Source organism: Falco cherrug, chromosome W (genome assembly GCF_023634085.1).
Source record: "Falco cherrug isolate bFalChe1 chromosome W, bFalChe1.pri, whole genome shotgun sequence".
In the NCBI taxonomy this organism is placed as follows: Eukaryota; Metazoa; Chordata; class Aves; order Falconiformes; family Falconidae; genus Falco; species Falco cherrug.
In genome coordinates this window covers 8,132,786-8,150,718 of record NC_073719.1, presented here as the reverse complement: position 1 = coordinate 8,150,718, position 17,933 = coordinate 8,132,786, and positions in this window count along the sequence as shown.

Genomic DNA, 17,933 nt, shown 5'->3' with positions numbered 1-17,933 from the left:
GTTATAATTGATTTTAGCTCCAATTAGAAATCTGGGAAACTAAAATGCAAGTGCCACAAATATCTAGCATTTCTTCAAGCAAGCGTGAAGAAACATATCCCACAGCTTAGTGTGGGCAAAATACAGATACTGAGTATTGGAGAATAAGGGTGCAGAAAGTTATCTGTATGCCATGATTTAACCCGAGCTGGTAAATAAGCACCATGCAGTCATTTACTCACTCCACCCGCAGTAGGACAGAAAGAGAAGACTAGAAGAGTAAAAGAAGGAAAACTCAGGGGTTGAAATAAAGACATTTTAATAAGTAAAGCAAAAGCCACACGTGCAAGCAAAGCAAAACAAGAAATTCATTCGCTACTTCCCATAAGCAGGCAGATGTTCAGCCACCTCCAAGAAAGCAGAGCTCCACCATACATAAGGGCTACTCAGAAAAACAAACACCACAACTCCAAATATGCCTCCCTTTATCACAGCGCTCTCCAAACTATCAAGTCACAATAAAGTCTTTCACCACCACACACCAACATAACTATCATACCAGACCCTTTACTACCTTCTCCTAGTTTCTCTTCATGCAGAACATGCTCTCTTTCTTTTTTCCTTGGCTGTTCTCTCTTCATTGGCTGCCTAACCACTTAACAGAACCAGCCACAGCTGCACCTTATCTACATCAGCCAACCCACTGCCCCTAAAGCCAGCCCACAGCTGTATGTTATCAATATTATTTAACCCAGCTTCATTTCTCTATACCCCTTCCTCCTTCTTCCCCCAGCTTATATACTCAGCATGAGATTCTATGGTATAGAATATCCTTTTGGCTAGTTTGAGTCATTTCTCGTAGCTGTGTCCCCTCCTAATTTCCAGTGCTTCTCCAGCCCTCTTGCTGGCAGGGCCTGAGAAACCAAAAATACCTTGACTTAGTATAGACATTTGTCCTGGCTTCATCTGGGATAAAGTTAATTTGCTTAGTAGTTAGTACAGTGCTGTATTTTGGCCCTGATGTGAGAACAATGTTGATAGGACACTGATGCTTTTAGTTGTTCCTGGGTGATGTTTATACTAAGTCAAGGACTTTTTGGTTTCTCGGGCCCTGCTAGTGAGAGGGCTGGGGGGAACAGGAAACTGGGAGGGGACACAGCCAGGACAGGTGATCTGAACTAGTCAAAGAGGTATTCCATGCCATGTGATGTCATGATGAGTATATAAACTGGGGGAAGAAGAAGGAAGGGGAGGGATACTTAGCATTATGGTGTTTGTCTTCCTGAGTAACTGTTATGTGTGATGGAGCCCTGCTTTCCTGGGGATGGCTGAGCACCTGCCTGCTAATGGGAAGTAGTGAATGAATTCCTTGCTTTGCTTTGCTTGTGTGTGCAGCTTTTGCTTTACCTATTAAATTGTTCTTATCTCAACCCTTGACTTTTACATTCCTTTCTGATTCTCCTTCCCATTCCTCTGGGTGGGGGGGGAGTAAGCAAGTGGCTGTGTGGTGCTTGGTTGTTGGCCAGGGTTAAACCACAACATTCCTTTTTGGCACCCAACATGGGACACTAAGGGTTTGGGATAACAACAGATCTAATTGGAATGTGCTAGTTTGAATTTATAGCTGTTATTGCTGTTTAGCTATGAAGGGGTGGGATTCTGTGCTTACCATGGGGCTTGCTTGCCTTAATGTATATTAGTCTGGTGCTTGTTAGTGGCTGCTTCTTGCTTTCACTGCTTGCTGCACTACTGATGTTCCTGGGTGCAGCACATGATGATTTTGATAACAGCAATGGCAATGCACCGGGGCTGGCAGGTGGCCAGGGCATTGCTGCTGTTTCTGTGCTGCTGTACTGGACAGGCTGGAACTCCAGTGTGAACTTGAGTCAAAGGGACTGTGTGACCTGTGGATGAGTCCATGTGGGAGCAGGACACCCCAAAGCATTTGTATCCGTGACTAAGTCCATGCCTGAGCAGGTATACCTCAGTATGTCTGTGGCCATGGTTATGTCTGTGCTGCAGCAGGTATGCCTCTGAAGGATTTGTGGCCCAAGGACAAGTCCATGTTGGAGAAGGTACACCTCAAAGCATCTGTGGCTGTGGATAAGTCTGTGCTGCAGTAGGTACACCCTGAAGCATCAGTGGCTGTGCATGAGCTCATGCTGGAGCACCTCAAAGTGTGTGGCCATGGATAAGCCCATGACAGAGCAGGTACAGCCCTGGAGGCAGCCAGGGGTAAGGCCATGCTGGAGCTGATTTACTTCTGAAGGGACTGTGGCTGTGGGTAAGGCCACATTGGAGCAGGTCTATGGTGATGGCCCATGGATAAGGCCATGTTGGAACAGGTGCACCTCAAAGTGACTGTGGCTGTGGATGAGTCTATGCCGCAGCAGGTATACCCCTGGAGAGACTGTGGCTCGTAGCTGAGGCTCCACCTGGAGCAGGTTGCAGTCTGTGGATAAGTCCAAGCCGGAGCAGGGGCAAGGGGAGGAGTTCATTGCAATGTTGAACCCTAAGGGGTGGTCCAAAGGGCCCAGGGGTGTTGATTGTAATGGATATACCTTTAAATGGTTGTAACCCATGATATGAGTTTCACGTTACAGGAGTGACTATAGCAGCAACCACCTGAACCATTGGAGGAGAAGCCTTACAAGAAGCAGTGCAAGTGCAACAGTGACCTGACCTGAGCTGGCTTTGATGCCTGATAACCCCGTACAACACGCAACTTCTCCTGAGTGACCACCATAAGAGATCGTGTTCATGGACTAAATGAACTCAATGGACATTTTGTGGACACTTGTGTATATTTGTGGATGTTTTATAGACATTTTTACAGGAGTGGTGCATGGATTAGGGGAATGATATCTTTGTATTGTATCAAAAGATGACAAGGGTGATGGTGGTTAATGAGGTTGTATTGGAGAGTATGGGATGAAGTAAATGGTAAGGAAGAAGGGGTGGATACTGTCCTGGTTTCAGCTGGGATAGAGTTAATTTTCTTCTCAGTAGCTGGTGCAGTGCTGTGTTTTGGATTTGGTGAGGGAACAATGTTGATAATGCACTTATGTTTCCAGTTGTTGCTGGGTGTTGTTCATACTAAATCAAGGGCTTTTCAGTTTCTTGGGCCGTGTGAGCAAGAGGGCTGGGGGGGGGGGGGGCGCGCGCACAGGAATTTAGGAGTGGACACAGCCAGGACCAGTGACCCAAACTATCCAAAGAGGTATTCTATACCAAATGATGTCATGCTGAGTATATAAACTGGGGAAAGAAGAAGGAAGGGGGGGAACATCTGGCATTATGGTGTTTGTCTTCCTGAGTAACCGTTACACATGATAGAGCCCTGCTTTCCTGGGAGTGGCCGAACACCTGCCTGCCCATGGGAAGTAGTGAATGAATTCCTTGCTTTGCTTTGCTTGTGTGCGCAGCTTTTGCTGTATGTATTAAATTCTTCCTATCTCAACCCCTGACTTTTACATTCCTTTCTGATTCTCTTCCCCATCCCTCTGGGTGATGGGGGGGTGAGCAAGCAGCTGTGTGATACTTGATTGCTGGCCAGGGTTAAACCACAACACTGGTACTCTTGATTTATCATTCTGTGTCTTTTTAATTTAGAAGGGTGACTACCACAAAGTTGTGTGCACATCTAAACAACTTCAGTTTCTGTTGCATAAGTAATCTAAGAGATAAATGCTTACTAGGAATTCTGTAAAACACTGAGAGCACTGTTGGTGTCAAGGAATAAAAGTGAGAAGAAATTTGAAGGGAAGTTTTATTTTTGGGTCCTTTCCATTTGTAATAAAAAAACAGTTTAAAATGACAACTTTGTTTTACTGTCACTTCTTCCCCCCCCCCCCCATTTGTTCTATTGAAGACTCTTTTATAGGCTCTTTCACTACTGATAGGTTTTGACCAAGGTATGCAACAAAAGTTTTAAGTTACCGTTGCCTTTGTTTTAATTTCTAGCTATTATTCCATCCACTTTTGATTTCTCTGCTATTGCCAGCCAGAATTTAAAAGATATATTTTTCTCAAAAGTAATTTTGTCTTTTTAAAATATCAGCAGTTGAGTATATGGCTTAATCCTCTTAAAACAGTTGTGTAGAATTGTATACTCCTTAAAAGAGGTGGACAGAGACAAGAGAAAGACGAGCAAAGCTATTGGTGTAGTTAGTGTTTGGTACCAGCCATCCCATTTTAACGTGAATAGATCCAGCTAGGCACAATAATGCTCTCTTAGTTGTTCTAGTAACAAAGTGAGATGGAAGAATTTAGGAGAGCAAGGACACATGCTTGGACATAACAGGTTGCAATGTCAGTATCTTTTTTTCTTTAAGTTTTGTAATGGTGAGTACTGTGAATTTTTATAATCTACTCTTTAGTTATTTCTTTTTTTTTTTCAGAAATGAGTGTGTAATACATCTTAAGTATGCCTATTGCTGCTATAAGGCTTTCTTCCTAAAGTGATCATCTGTATTCCAGGATACTCGTGTGCTAGCATCATTAATCTTTTTGTAGCCCTTTAGATATCTATTTGGCCATACTCTGGTCATGCAGGTTTAAGAAGCTCATGATTCTTAAACATAAAGAGGAGAATTCTACCTTTCCTCCTAGTTCTTAATTGCTTAGCTGAGTAAGTTTGTCATGCCTTTCAATTTAGCTGTGCTAAGTCTAGTTTATGATAACAGCCATCCTGGTAGAAACTACCTCTGTCAGAAGAATATCTGCTGTCAAAGTCATCCACAAACCACTTTCATCCATTTCCCCCTTCTACCAACAACCTGTCATAAGAAATCATCTATCCCATTGTAGTCACAGAATAATTTAGGTTGGATGGGACCTCTAGAGGTCTTCTAGTCCAGCTCCCTGCTCAAAGTAGGGCCAGCTGAAGAATTAGATTGAGTTGCCCACAGTCTCATTTGAATTTTGAAAGGCTTCAAGAATGGGGATTCCACAAACTCTCTGGGCAATGATAATTACTGTGTTTTGATTGTAATCTCTTTCACTGGGTGTCTAACTGGAATTTCCCTTGCTGCAATTTGTATCCTCTGAGAAGGTCTGGCTCCATCTTCCCAATAACCCCCTTTTTAAATATATTAAAACCTTTTAAATATGTGTTTCTTTACAAACAAGTTGCTTTCTGCTGACACTAAGGCCCTGACTTTGATCAGATTGAGTTTAGGCATAGCTGCAGTACAACAATATATTATTCATAATCCTGAGAGATAAATATTTAAACCTGCAAGTAGAGATCTCGGTATGCTTTGGCAGCTCTACATGAAGCCAGTGAATGTTAGAAATTAATTTAACCAGAATATTTGCTCTCTCCCTTCCTGACATTCATTTCTTTAAGGAAAAAAAGCGTTTAGTTGCACATAAGTAATCAACTTAGTTGATACTAAGATCAAGTAGAACTACATGTAGTTCTAGGGACTTGAGTACAAAGTTACAGGGTGAAAGTTAAAAAAGTCTGTGCACCTCTTACTTTTCCACCTTTCTCTCCTATGCATGCTGGTGGATACAGTACCTCCTGCATAGTGTGGTTGTGCAGACCCACATAAGCTTACACCACAGCTGCTAGGATTTGACATTCTGTTTTGATCTAATCCTGATAGTATTCATCTTATTTTTCTTTAAAATTATGGACATTAGTGCTAATTAAATATAAGCATATTTATCCATTTTTAGATCCACAACAGAAATCTTAAGATTTGTTTTAATTTATCATGTTTACATAATCAGATATATTCCTTTATTTTCCTTTATTTAGCCTTCTGGAGTAAAAAAAAAAAAAGCTTAATTTACTAGTATCTCGAACTTTAATTAATTCTTTTAGTGTGAATTGTTTTTTTTAAGTGACATTATGCTGATAGTTCATAACTTTATTTAAATAAACTCAAGGATTTGTACTTCATCAGAGAAAACTGGGCTCAGGATAGATAACCTTTTATCCCATCTAATTTCTTAAGAAATGTCTTTTTTTTTGAGGTTTGCTAATTTCACAGATAACATATTGCTCGAGAAGAAAGAATGCACATGACTTGCATTAAGTTTTCCAAAAAGAGTGAATTTTAAAGAACTGTGACCATTTTCAGAAATGTCAATTTCTATTCATGGGCTTTTAAGTCCAAAAAAGACCAATGTTCATACTTTATATCGTTTACAGAATATTAATGAAGGTATTTCATTTAGTAGTTCATCTTATTTCAAAGGAAATTTTACATATACTATTAAACAATTTTTCATGTTGGTACATTTACTGGTAGAGTTTGCAGTCCTGAGGGATATGGGACAGGTGAAGAGTAAAGTCAGGACCCTGAATTTTAGGAAAGCAAACTTCCTGGACCCCCTGGGAAACTGCCCTGAGGGACAAGGGAGCAGAACAGAGCTGGCAAATCTTTAAGGATGCTTTCCATAGACGCAAGAGCTCTTGATCCCCAGGTATAAAAAAAAAAGAAAGGAAGGCAAGAGACCAGCATGGTTGAGTCGAGACCTGCTGATCAAACTAAAGGCAAAGAAAGATATGCACAAACAGTGGAAGCAGGGACAGGTATCCTGGGAAGAGTATAGGGACATTGCCCAGTTGTGTAGGGATGGGGTCAGGAAGGCCAAGTCATGGCTGGAGCTGAACTTGGCAAGGGACCCAAAGAATAATAAGAAGGGCTTCTATACGTATGTCAGCAAGAAAAGGAAGGTCAAAGAAAGCATATCCCCCTGCATTGGGTTTGTGAGGCAAGGTTTTGGTAGCAGGGGGGCTACAGGGGTGGCTTCTGTGAGAAGCTGCTAGAAGCATCCCCTATGTCTGATGAAGCCAACGCTAGCTGGCTCCAAGATGGACCCAACGCTGGCCAAGGCTGAGCCAATCAGTGACAGTGGTAGTGCCTCTGTGATAACATATTTAAGAAGGGGGAAAAAAACTGCTGTGCAACAGCAGCCGGAAGAGAGCAGTGAGAATATGTGAGAGAAACAACTCTGCAGACACCAAGATCAGTGAAGGAGGAGGAGGTATTCCAGGTGTCAGAGTAGAGATTCCCCTGCAACCTGTGGTAAAGACTATGATGAGGCAGGCTGTCCCCCTGCAGCCCATGGAGGTCCCAAATGGAGCAGATATCCACCCTGCAGCCTCTGTAGGACCCCATGCTGGAGCAGGTGGATGCGCTCAAAGGAGGATGTAACCCTGTGGAGACCCTGCACTGGAGCAGGATCCTGGCAGGACCTGTGACCCTGCGGAGAGAGGAGGCCATGCTGGAGAAAGTTTTCTATCAGGACTTGTGACCCCATTGGGCACCCACACTGGGGCAGTCTTCTTGAAGGAGAGCACCCTGTGGAAAGGGCCCACAGTGGACCAGTTTATGAAGAACTGCAGCCTGTGAAAGGACTCACGTTGGAGAAGTTCATGGAGGACTGTCTCCTATGGGAGGGACCCCACTCTGGAGCAGTGTAGGGAACAGAGACAGTGGGTTGTTTGACAATGATAACGTGCAGTTGTGATCCTGCAGCAAAGAGGTAAATAACTTTGAGGGAGCATGAGAAGAAAACGGGATGAAAAAGAAACAAAAGAGGAATGTGATCTTGTTGGGGTCTGCAGCGGGTCTGCAGGCAAGTTAGTTGACTTCAAAGACTTAGCAGTGTACCTTTAAGACAGCCACAAATTGTCAGGTATGTAAACAGGATGTGAAGAATCGGAACTTAGAACCGCAGCATACGGGCACCTACAGCAACAGCAAATAGCAAGCAAGAAGAAGGACACAAAAACCTATCAGGGTCTGACACATGTACTGTCTAAGATATATAAATAATTTGTATAAACAATAAAGGCCATTTTGTCTGAACCCAGCCATGCAGTTCCTTTCCCAATAGGGTATCTCCCACAAATTTGGAATTCCCCATTCCCCTACGGGCCAAGCCATTGTTGAATGCATGAATGGTACTCTTAAATGCCAGCTTGAAAAACAAAAAGGGGGAATGAAGGGAATGACCCCAGAGGCACATTCAGAGAAAGCATGTTATGTTTTGAACTTTCTGAAAATCTCTGCCAACCACGCGGTGCCTCCCATTGTGCAACATTTTGTGTCAATTGGTGACAAGCAGCAAAAGCATGAAGGTGTCAGTATGCATGAAAGACCCTCATACCGGGCATTGGTCGGGACCGCATGAATTGTTAACTTGGGGGAGAGGTTATGCTTGTGTTTCTACAGATGAAGGTCCACGATGGATACCTGCTGGCTGTGTGCGGCCTGAGCTTAGCGTGCCGGATCGTGGGAGCGCTGCTGCCGCCACTCAACCCAACAACTAATGTGTGGCCTCCTTACTGAACCAGTCCTTGTCTGGTGTGCCCTTCCTTGAAACTGACTTTCAGACATTGTTGCAAAAAAGTGAATGTACGCGGGGAATGAAGAATCTTACTGAAAGTCTTGATATTTGGGATAATTGATTACCTCTGTATAATGTTAACCCAAAAGAAGTCAATATTGTTTGCACTTTGAATGTTGATAGTTGTCTTTATGTAGATGCTAATGTAGTGAAAGGCTATGATGGGACCATGACACCTGCATAAATCAACACATGGTAATGATGTAGTTGATTTATGGAACTGATGGGAACGTATTGCAGCGGTTCTTCTCTTATTCAAAGTAACAGCAGGGAAAGCATTAAAAAATTGAATCACCTTGTTTGTTAGGCTGTTAAGAGTGTGAGTCAAATTTGCCACCATTATATACAAAACAGAGCAACTATTGGCTTTTTGTTGTCGGCTCAAGGACATGGCTGTGAGGATTTTGATGGTATGTGCTGCATGGATTTTAGGCACCCCATTGCAGCAACATGTTATCAAAATCTGAGAAAATGTCAGCCTTTTTGGCATCAATTTATTCAATTGGCATTATTTGTTTTGTTTTTTTTTTTTTTATTTATTTAATTTGCCATTTCCTTGGTTGCTGTCATGTTTGCAAGGGCCCTGCAGAACATGGCAAACCTGGTACTAGCTGTTCAAAAAACAAAAAGGGGGAATTGTTGGGGTCTGCAGGCAAGTTAGTTGACTTCAAAGACTTAGCCATGTACTTTTAAGACAACCACAAATTGTCAGGTATGTAAACAGGATGTGAAGAATTGGAACTTAGAACCGCAGCATACAGGCACCTACAGCAACAGCAAATAGCAAGCAAGAAGAAGGAAACAAAAGCCTATCAGGGTCTAACACCTGCACTGTCTAAGATATATAGATAATTTGTATAAACAATAAAGGCCATTCTGTCCAAACCCAGCCACACAGACATGGTGTTTCTTTTCTGTCTGCCTTAACTTGTGTCACCACATGATCTCACCTCTAGAAGGTAAGGAAACAGCATGAAGAGCAGAGAGTAGACTATAGTGAACAGCAGCTGGGCATGTAGACAGTAGAGTTTGACCAATAATAAAGCTTTTAGCAGCATGCATACAGAGTATAAACTTATAAAAGGTGTAAATAACTTGTTGCAGCACAATTAAACTAGTAGACTGCAACAAGGCTTTACCATTGGTCAGTTTACCGTCTGTGTTGTATCTCCTTCCTCCAGAGAACAAACCACACTACTCCTCCTCCATCCAACACTCCCTCCCACAGTCCTCAGGGCTATTTAACCACTTAGCAGGAACGAGCTACACCTGCACATCATCCATGTCAATCAACCCACTGCCTCTGCGGCAAGGCCACAGCTGTATGTTATCAATGCTAATCAACCCACTGCCTTCATTCCTCTACACCAGTCCTCAAACTACGGCCCGCGGGCCAGATATGGCCCCCCAGGGTCCTCAGTCCGGCCCCCAGTATTTACAGAACTCCCCCGTTCCCCCCCCCCCCCCCCCCCGCCAGGGCTTGGGGGGGGAAACCAAGCAGCCGCAGATGGCTTTCTGCCACTTCATCCGCGCGCCGGCCCCCTGTTTAAAAAGTTTGAGTACCCCTGCTCTACACTAACAGTAAAAGTCTTTGCTTCACAATCTTCGCAAAGTCTGTGCCTCGTACACCACAGAGCAGGGGAAGAGTGTAAGGAGGAAGGAGTGGCAGAGACAATGTGTGATGAACTGACCACAACCCCTATTCCCCATCCCCCTGTGCTGCTCAGGGGGAGGAGAAAGAGAATTTGGGAGTGAAGTTGAACCTGGGAAGAAGGGGGGGGGGGGGGGGGAGGTGTTTTATAATTTGTTCTTATTTCTCATTATCCTACTCTGGTGTTAATTTGAAATAAATTAATTTCCCTGAGTAGAGTCTGTTTTGCCTGTGATGGTAATTGCTGAGTGATATCTCTGTCATTTTCTTGACCCATGGGCTATTAGTCATATTTTCTCTCCCCTGTCCAGCTGAGGAGGGGAGTGATAGAGCGGCTTGGTGGGCACCTGGTATCCAGCCAAGGTCAACCCACCACACGCCTTGATGGACATGACTGGAAAATGAGTAACAACAGGTGAGGAGAAAGCTGAGGTACTCAACAACATTTTTGCCTCAGTCTTCACTAGCAATTCCTCTTCCCACACCTCTCAAGTGGATGGACCTCAAGGCAGGGACTGGGGGAACAAGGTCCCTCCCACTGTAAGAGAAGATCACGTTTGAGACCACCTGAGAAACCTGAACATACATAAGTCTATGGGACCTGACGAGATGCATCCCAGAGTCCTGAGGGAACTGGCTAATGTAGATGCCAAGCCACTCTCCATGATATTTGAAAAAGTCATGGCAGTCAAGTGAAGACCCCAGCAACTAGAAAAAGGGAGACATTGCACCCATTTTTAAAAGGCGTAGAAAGGAGGACCCTGGGAACTACTGAGCTGTCGGCCTCTCCTCTGTGCCTGGGAAGATCATGGAACAGATCCTCCTAAAATCTATGCTAAGGCACATGGAGGACAGGGAGGTGATTTGAGACAGCCAGCATGACTTCACCAAGGACAAATATTGCCTGACCAACCTAGTGGCCTTCTACGATGGAGTGACTACATCAGTGGACAAGGGAAGAGCTATGGATGTCACCTCTCTGGACTCCTGTAAGGCCTTTGACATGGTCCCCCACAACATCCTTCTCTCTAAATTGGAGCGATATGTATTTGATGGATGGACTATTTGGTGGATGACAAATTAGTTGGATAGTCGCATCCAGAGGGTAGTGGTCAAAAGCTCAATGTCTAGATGGAGATCAGTAACAAATGGTGTCCCTCAGGGGTCTGTATTTGGACCAGTACTGTTTAATGTCTTCATCAGTGACATCGTGGGATCGAGTGCACCCTCAGCAAATTTGCAGATGACACCAAGCTGAATGGTGCAGTTGACATGCCTGAGAGACAGGATGCCATTCAAAGGGACCTGGACAAGCTCAAGGAGTGGGCCCACGTGAACCTCATGAGCTTCGACAAGGCCAAGTGCAAGGTCCTGCACCTGGGTTGGGGCAACCCCCAGTATCAATATAAGCTGGGGAACAAAGGGATTGAGAGCAACCCTGCAGAGAAGGACTTGGGGGTATTGGTGTATGAAAGATGGACATGAGCCAGCAAGGTGTACTCACAGCCCTGAAAGCCAGCCATATCCTGGGGTGTAGAAAAAGAAATGTGGCCTGAAGGTCGAGGGACATGATTCTCTCCCTCTGTTGCACTCTTGTGAGACCCCATCTGGAGCACTGCATTCACCTCTGGGGACCTTAACTGTGGTTTAACCCCGGCTGGCAACCAAGCACTGAAGAGGGTCCCCCGTGGAGAGTCGGCCAAGTCACTACAATCACACCAATATGGCTACATGCTGTGCTCCCTTTATTAAACGAACAGGTCATAGTTATAACTTCAACCAACCACTCACATGACTCTACACACAGGTGATTGGATAAAAGTTTCTGGTCACATGGGCGTCCGTGTCGCTGATTGGTGAGCATGCTGCAGGCGCCTGATCAGAGTGTGCTTATCAGAGTGTGTTGATTTCATGGTTCCCAGGAATTGCTCTGCACCTGGCTTCTTGTTTGGGCATAGCTTGTTTTCTTTCTCACCCTGCTTGTTTCAAGGACAATTTAAAGTTGCTCTGCAGCTTCAACTAACAGGCCTGGGTTGTCCAACCCGGACAATGGTAACATATGTCCTCGGTCCTTTAAAAATTCCTCTACAAAGCACCACGCAGCTGCTTGCTCATTCCCCCTTCACCCAGAGGAATGGAGAGGAGAATCAGAAAGGAATGTAAAACTCCAGGGTTGAGATAAAAACAATTTAATAGGTAAAACAAAAGCTGTACATGCAAGCAAAGCAAAGCAAAGCAAGGAATTCATTCACTACTTCCCATTGGCAGGCAGGTGTTCAGCCATCTCCAGGAAAGCAGGGCTCCATCATGTGTAATGGCTATTCGGAAAGACAAACACCATAATGCCAAATGTCCCCCATTTCCTTCTGTGGCAACTGAGGCACGGACTTTGCAAGGATGTTGAAGCAAAGACCTTTATTGTTAGTTACAGCTTTTATAAGTTTATACTCTGTACATGTGCTGCTAAAAGCCTTATTATTGGTCAAACTCTACTTTCCACATGCCCAGCCGCTGTACACTATAGGCTACTCTCTGCTGTTCACAATGTCTCCTTATCTTCTAGAGGTCAGATCATATTCCTCCTTTGTTTCTGTTCCCTCTGGGTTTCTTCTCACATTCCCTCAAAGTTATTTACTTCTTTGCTGCAGGATAATAGCTGTGCATCATCAATGTCAAACCCACTGTCTCTGTACTCTATAATTCCCCCTTTTTGTTTTTCAATTACAAAATTCTGTTTTAACGTGTTATGAACTGTTTGTTCTTTTTTTTTTCATCACTTAATTACCAATTTTAGCCTTATTTTATGTGTATATTTGTACATTTCAATCAGGTGAAAATACGAACATTTATTTCTAATACAAATTTGCAGAATGCATTCTATCCATAAGACACTTTATGGAGAGATATTATGCTGCATTGTGTGTGATCTATTAGAAGTGAAAAAATGGTGTTCCTGAAAGAAAACACTTCTTTAGATCATTACTTTAGAACTGGTTTTGTGTCGCGACGGAGGGAAGACACAGTCACTCAATATGAGTGATCAGCAGACTTCGTTTATTGTCTGCTTTATTAGTTCTAAGCTGTATACATTCAATAGTTACATACAGATTTACACACTTAAGCCATAATGGCTTGTAGGTGATACACACAAGAAGAGTACATTGCTTATCTGTCTGAATGTCTATGCTAAATTTGACAACTATGCCACAAGCCAAGCCTACATGGGTGCTGTGTGTTATGCACGTTCCTTAACAAACAGAAGTATAATAGACAAATTCCCAAGATCTAGTCCCCAACCTAATTATATTATTTTGTAGCCAATTAAGGAAAATAACACAAATGTGCATATCTACATGTGCACACACCTTTTAGTTCAGAACCAATCTGTGATAAAAGGCCTTAGCCTTATGGCATCATCGAATCTTAACGAGTACAGTAAATAAAAATGCAGTCTTACTGTAAGTGCGATTTATGCTGACATTCCCTCAAATGCTACACGTGAGTATTTCTCACTCAACTGCCTCAAGTTAAAATAGTAGTATTTGTTAATATGTATTAAAAAATCATTAATTCTCTACAATAGCAGTTGACTTCCATAACACTATGTAAGCAAAAGAGGCTTAAGATGGGTTTTCTGAATACTAACAATTTATTTTAGACTGTCTAAACTCAGGTCTTGAAAGATTTCACTCTGCCAGACATAGAAACACTGTTGCACTCCAGTTGTGATATCCCTTTTCCCAAGTTGTCACATGCACATCTCGCTCAAGCAACATTATTGTTAAAGTTTCTCTCTGCTACATAAAAGCATATTGCACTTGTAGATATAAAAGACAGCACCCTTACTTAGATTATTACCTTATTCCCTCATAACTCTTAGTATACCTTGTATCTCTGATTTCATCACTTCAAAAATTCACCAGAAGCAGATAAAACCACAGCCTCAGACTAAACTACACCTTAACTGCTGATTCAAATAAAGGCATTCTCTTCAGATATGCCTAATGCTTACAAAAAATTTTGGCTGGTTTTGATCAAAAAAACTTATTACAATAATGATCAAAAATAATAATCCCGTTTGCAAAATGCCTTTAAGCCAGCCTCCTAGTCCCAACCAATTTCCACATTCAGAATACAGCATAAATATAGAATGCAGAATAAATTATCTCCATCAAGGCAAAAAGGCTTCTCTTTAAGCACAGAGATGTTTGCTAGTTCAAGGCAGAAACCCATTTCTTGTAGGGGACATCTGAAGCACTTTTTTTGGTGGGTTTGTAATCAATTCCGTATTTTCCCTTGAGAAGCTTAAGCTGTTCCTCTTGTTTCAGGAGTGTTTCCAACTCTGAGTTGTCCAATAGGTCCGTATTTCCCAAAAATATCACACATTTCCTCCGCTGTGATTTTATACGGCAGGTTCCGAATATAAAGGATCCGATTGACCTCTGGGGGCAGCCGGATGTTAGCTCGCTTGGCCGCTTGCATCGCCATGGCGCCGATCGGAGGGGGGGTGTGTGGGTGCCGCCTTGGAGAGAAACCGCGGCCGGGAAGGGGCCTGCCGGACTGCGCGCCGCCGCTTGCCGCTGCCGCGGGGGTCCCGGACGCTATCCCATACGCTAATAACCCGAGTAATTCCTTTTTACAATCTATGTCCCGAACGCTCCGCTTTTCTAAAAAGCATTTGAGCGAATCGTACGTCGCTTGTCTCTCCATACCGTCGTCAGCGCTGTTGCAGCCTTTGCGAGACTTCGGCGACGCGTGGCCGGCGGGACCCTCTGTAGGTGCTCCCGGGCGCGGGGACTGTGCCCTTCCGCCTCCTGCGCTGCTTTCAGGACCGGTACCCGAATCTCCGTCGATCCGTGGCTCGCAGGTTCAGCCCTCTCTAGGGTCCCTGTTTGGGCGCCATTTGTCGCGACGGAAGGAAGACACAGTCGCTCAATATGAGTGATCAGCAGACTTCGTTTATTGTCCCTTACAGTCACCTTTTATGCCTTCTTATAATTAGCTCATACATATTACAAAAGTTAAGCTCATTATTGGTTAGTTGCCTAAATACCAAGCCCGCCCCTAGTTTCTCTTCTGTAGTCATCTGTTCCCACCTGCAACATTCTTTTCCCACCAAAATCTTCCTGTTATTTTGTAACTTTTGCTTTACTTCAGATAAGCTGAGAGCAATGTGCATTTTTGTCCAGCCAGCTGGACTATGTCTATGTGAACTTTTTCAGCTAGCCAGTTATCCACAGTTTTGCACCTGCTATATTGCAAGAATACCCTAAGCAGTAATGTATCTTTGTGGACTGTGAGATATCTGTGTGATTACATTTAAACTTAACATGCGAACTGATTTCAAGTATAACTCTAGGCACAAGTGTGGGAAACGGCATGCTGTTGGGACACAGTCTTTCTCACTTACAAGGTATCAAAAGGTATGTTACTTGGGTTAAAGTCTAACTTCTATGACAACTTCATTTTCACCAAAGGATTTGCAGTTAAGTTCACAAACTAATGCAGCTCAGTTTTGTAGCAACGTATGTCGAACAGAATTGACATCTGTTAATAAGCCAGAAAAAGCAGTATTTGTAGTATTACTTTCTTTAGCAAGCTAGCAGCCTAATTTATTAAGCAAGTTAAGAGCGTGTACTATTCCTACAGAAGAGATTAAGAGAAGCAAAAATGTGTTGCGCTGCATTCCAGAACTCAGCCTGAGAGTTAAAGGCTGCTGTGAGGTCTGCATTATAAATATTTGACACATGGTGGGCTTGCAATTGTGAAAGGGCTGCAATGCTCACTTGCAGTCTTCATTGGCATTATCATAACTAGTTGTTTTAAAAGCAACCCTCCAGTTTTCTCATGCTTGACTTGTTGTTGCAAAATATTCTGAAGCCAATCAATAAAGTTACTATATGACTATCTAGGACCCTGCAAGACTGTGTCGAACAACTCACTAGAGGTTTGCCCAGACTCCTGTATCCGGACTGCCTTAATAGCCATCTCCTTCATTTGCAAATAGGCATCCCTGGGATACCTTGCCTGAGTCACGGAATTGGCATAATTATTTTCCCCAGACAACTGCTCATAGTTAACAGCAATTCCCCGATTAAGGTTTTCAATCAAGGCCACTACACATAGCCACAAAAATCAGATAACCACATCATATACTGCATCGGAGTTAGTACCATACAAAGCAATGACCTCCAATCACGTGGTACAAGTGTATAAGACTCTGCCATGGCTTCAAGAAGGGACATAGCAAATGTACTATGAATCCCCCCTTCCTGCACTGCTTTTCTTAACTCCTTAACAGCCTCATATTGCACAGGCTGCCACTCTGGAGGTTGATTTGACCAATAAAATACTGGACATGCCATAGCAACTCCCAAATCTACTCGCTTAAGCACTTCCTGCTTGCATTCCTGCCATCAGTCCCCTGGACCCCCTTTCACCCTCCCTGAAAATACAATCAACGCATCAGGGTGGGGTGGGGGGGGGGTGGGGGGTGGGGAATGAAAAAAGTCCAATTCCTTTTCTGGATCTACAGGGCCTGGGTCAAAAGGTTTATCAGTATCAATGGAATCATTGTCTGATTTGTCCTGTTTCTGCAATTGGTCCTGTGCTGTGAGGGTCACTGCAACTGGCAACAGGAGCTTTGGGGGCAGAGGAGGTGCAGATGGAGTCGCCATCATTGACGGTGTGTTGAGAAGAATCACACTGTTGGTGGAATTTACAGCCTCCTCTAGTTCAGTGCTTACACTGTTGGTGGAATTTACAGCTTCCTCTGGTTTAGTACCGTTAGTAGAATTAGTCGACACTTGGTGAAGAGTAGTCAGAATTTGCCACCAAGGTGCTAAATGCATTCCTGCCACAGAGTCCCCATCCGTAGCAGCATCATATGATTGTCTGCTGACCACTTGCCAGGCAGGAATTTGCAAAGTGCCATCAGGTGGAAAGTCCAGCACTTTGTCACAGATCCATTCTAACAGAGTCACTGGCTGCGGACCTGTCACAGCTCATTGCTGAGCTGCAAGCAGCCGTCGCAATACGTCCAGGCTGCACTGTTGATCTCAGGATAACTTCCCTCTTATTGTTCCTGACTGCTCATCTTTTTTGTAGGTGATGGGTGCACAAAGTTTCCACGGATCCTGGTTCAGTCAGGCTCCGCCACCAGTTTGGGGCTCCGTGAGCCTCCTACTTAAGCCCCACATTGTTAAGGAGGAGGTGGCTATGGAATCTCCTTTTGAGACTGTGTCAAATAGCATCTTTCCAGCTTCTTCCCAAAGCTGAGTGCGAAATGCTGTTGTGGCATCCGCAGCATGTCCCTGCTTGCGCAGCCAGGCAAGCAAAAGTTTCACAGCTCCTTCGTCATACTTCACCCCTCTCCTCTCCAGTATTTTCATTATCATACTGCATATTGATTTTTCTTCGTGTGACATATGCAAACCCATAATGTCCCCAGCTGCTCACCTGTAAAGGTGATGAGGTCTGGACCGAACAGCTCTCTACCGCTGTTTTCTTGAGTTCAGCTGGGCGTCACCACCGACTGCTCTATGGCCCACGGCTTATTGACCATCACATCGGGGTCACCATTTGTGGTGACTGAGGCACGGACTTTGCAGGGATGTTGAAGCAAAGACCTTTATTGTTAGTTACAGCTTTTATAAGTTTATACTCTGTACATGTGCTGCTAAAAGCCTTATTATTGGTCAAACTCTACTTTCCACATGCCCAGCCGCTGTTCACTATAGGCTACTCTCTGCTGTTCATGATGTCTCCTTATCTTCTAGAGGTGAGATTATATTCCTCCTTTGTTTCCGTTCCCTCTGGGTTTCTTCTCACACTCCCTCAAAGTTATTTGCTTCTTTGCTGCAGGATAATAGCTGGACATCATTAAAGCAAGGTCACAGCTCCACATTATCAATGTCAAACGCACTGTCTCCAT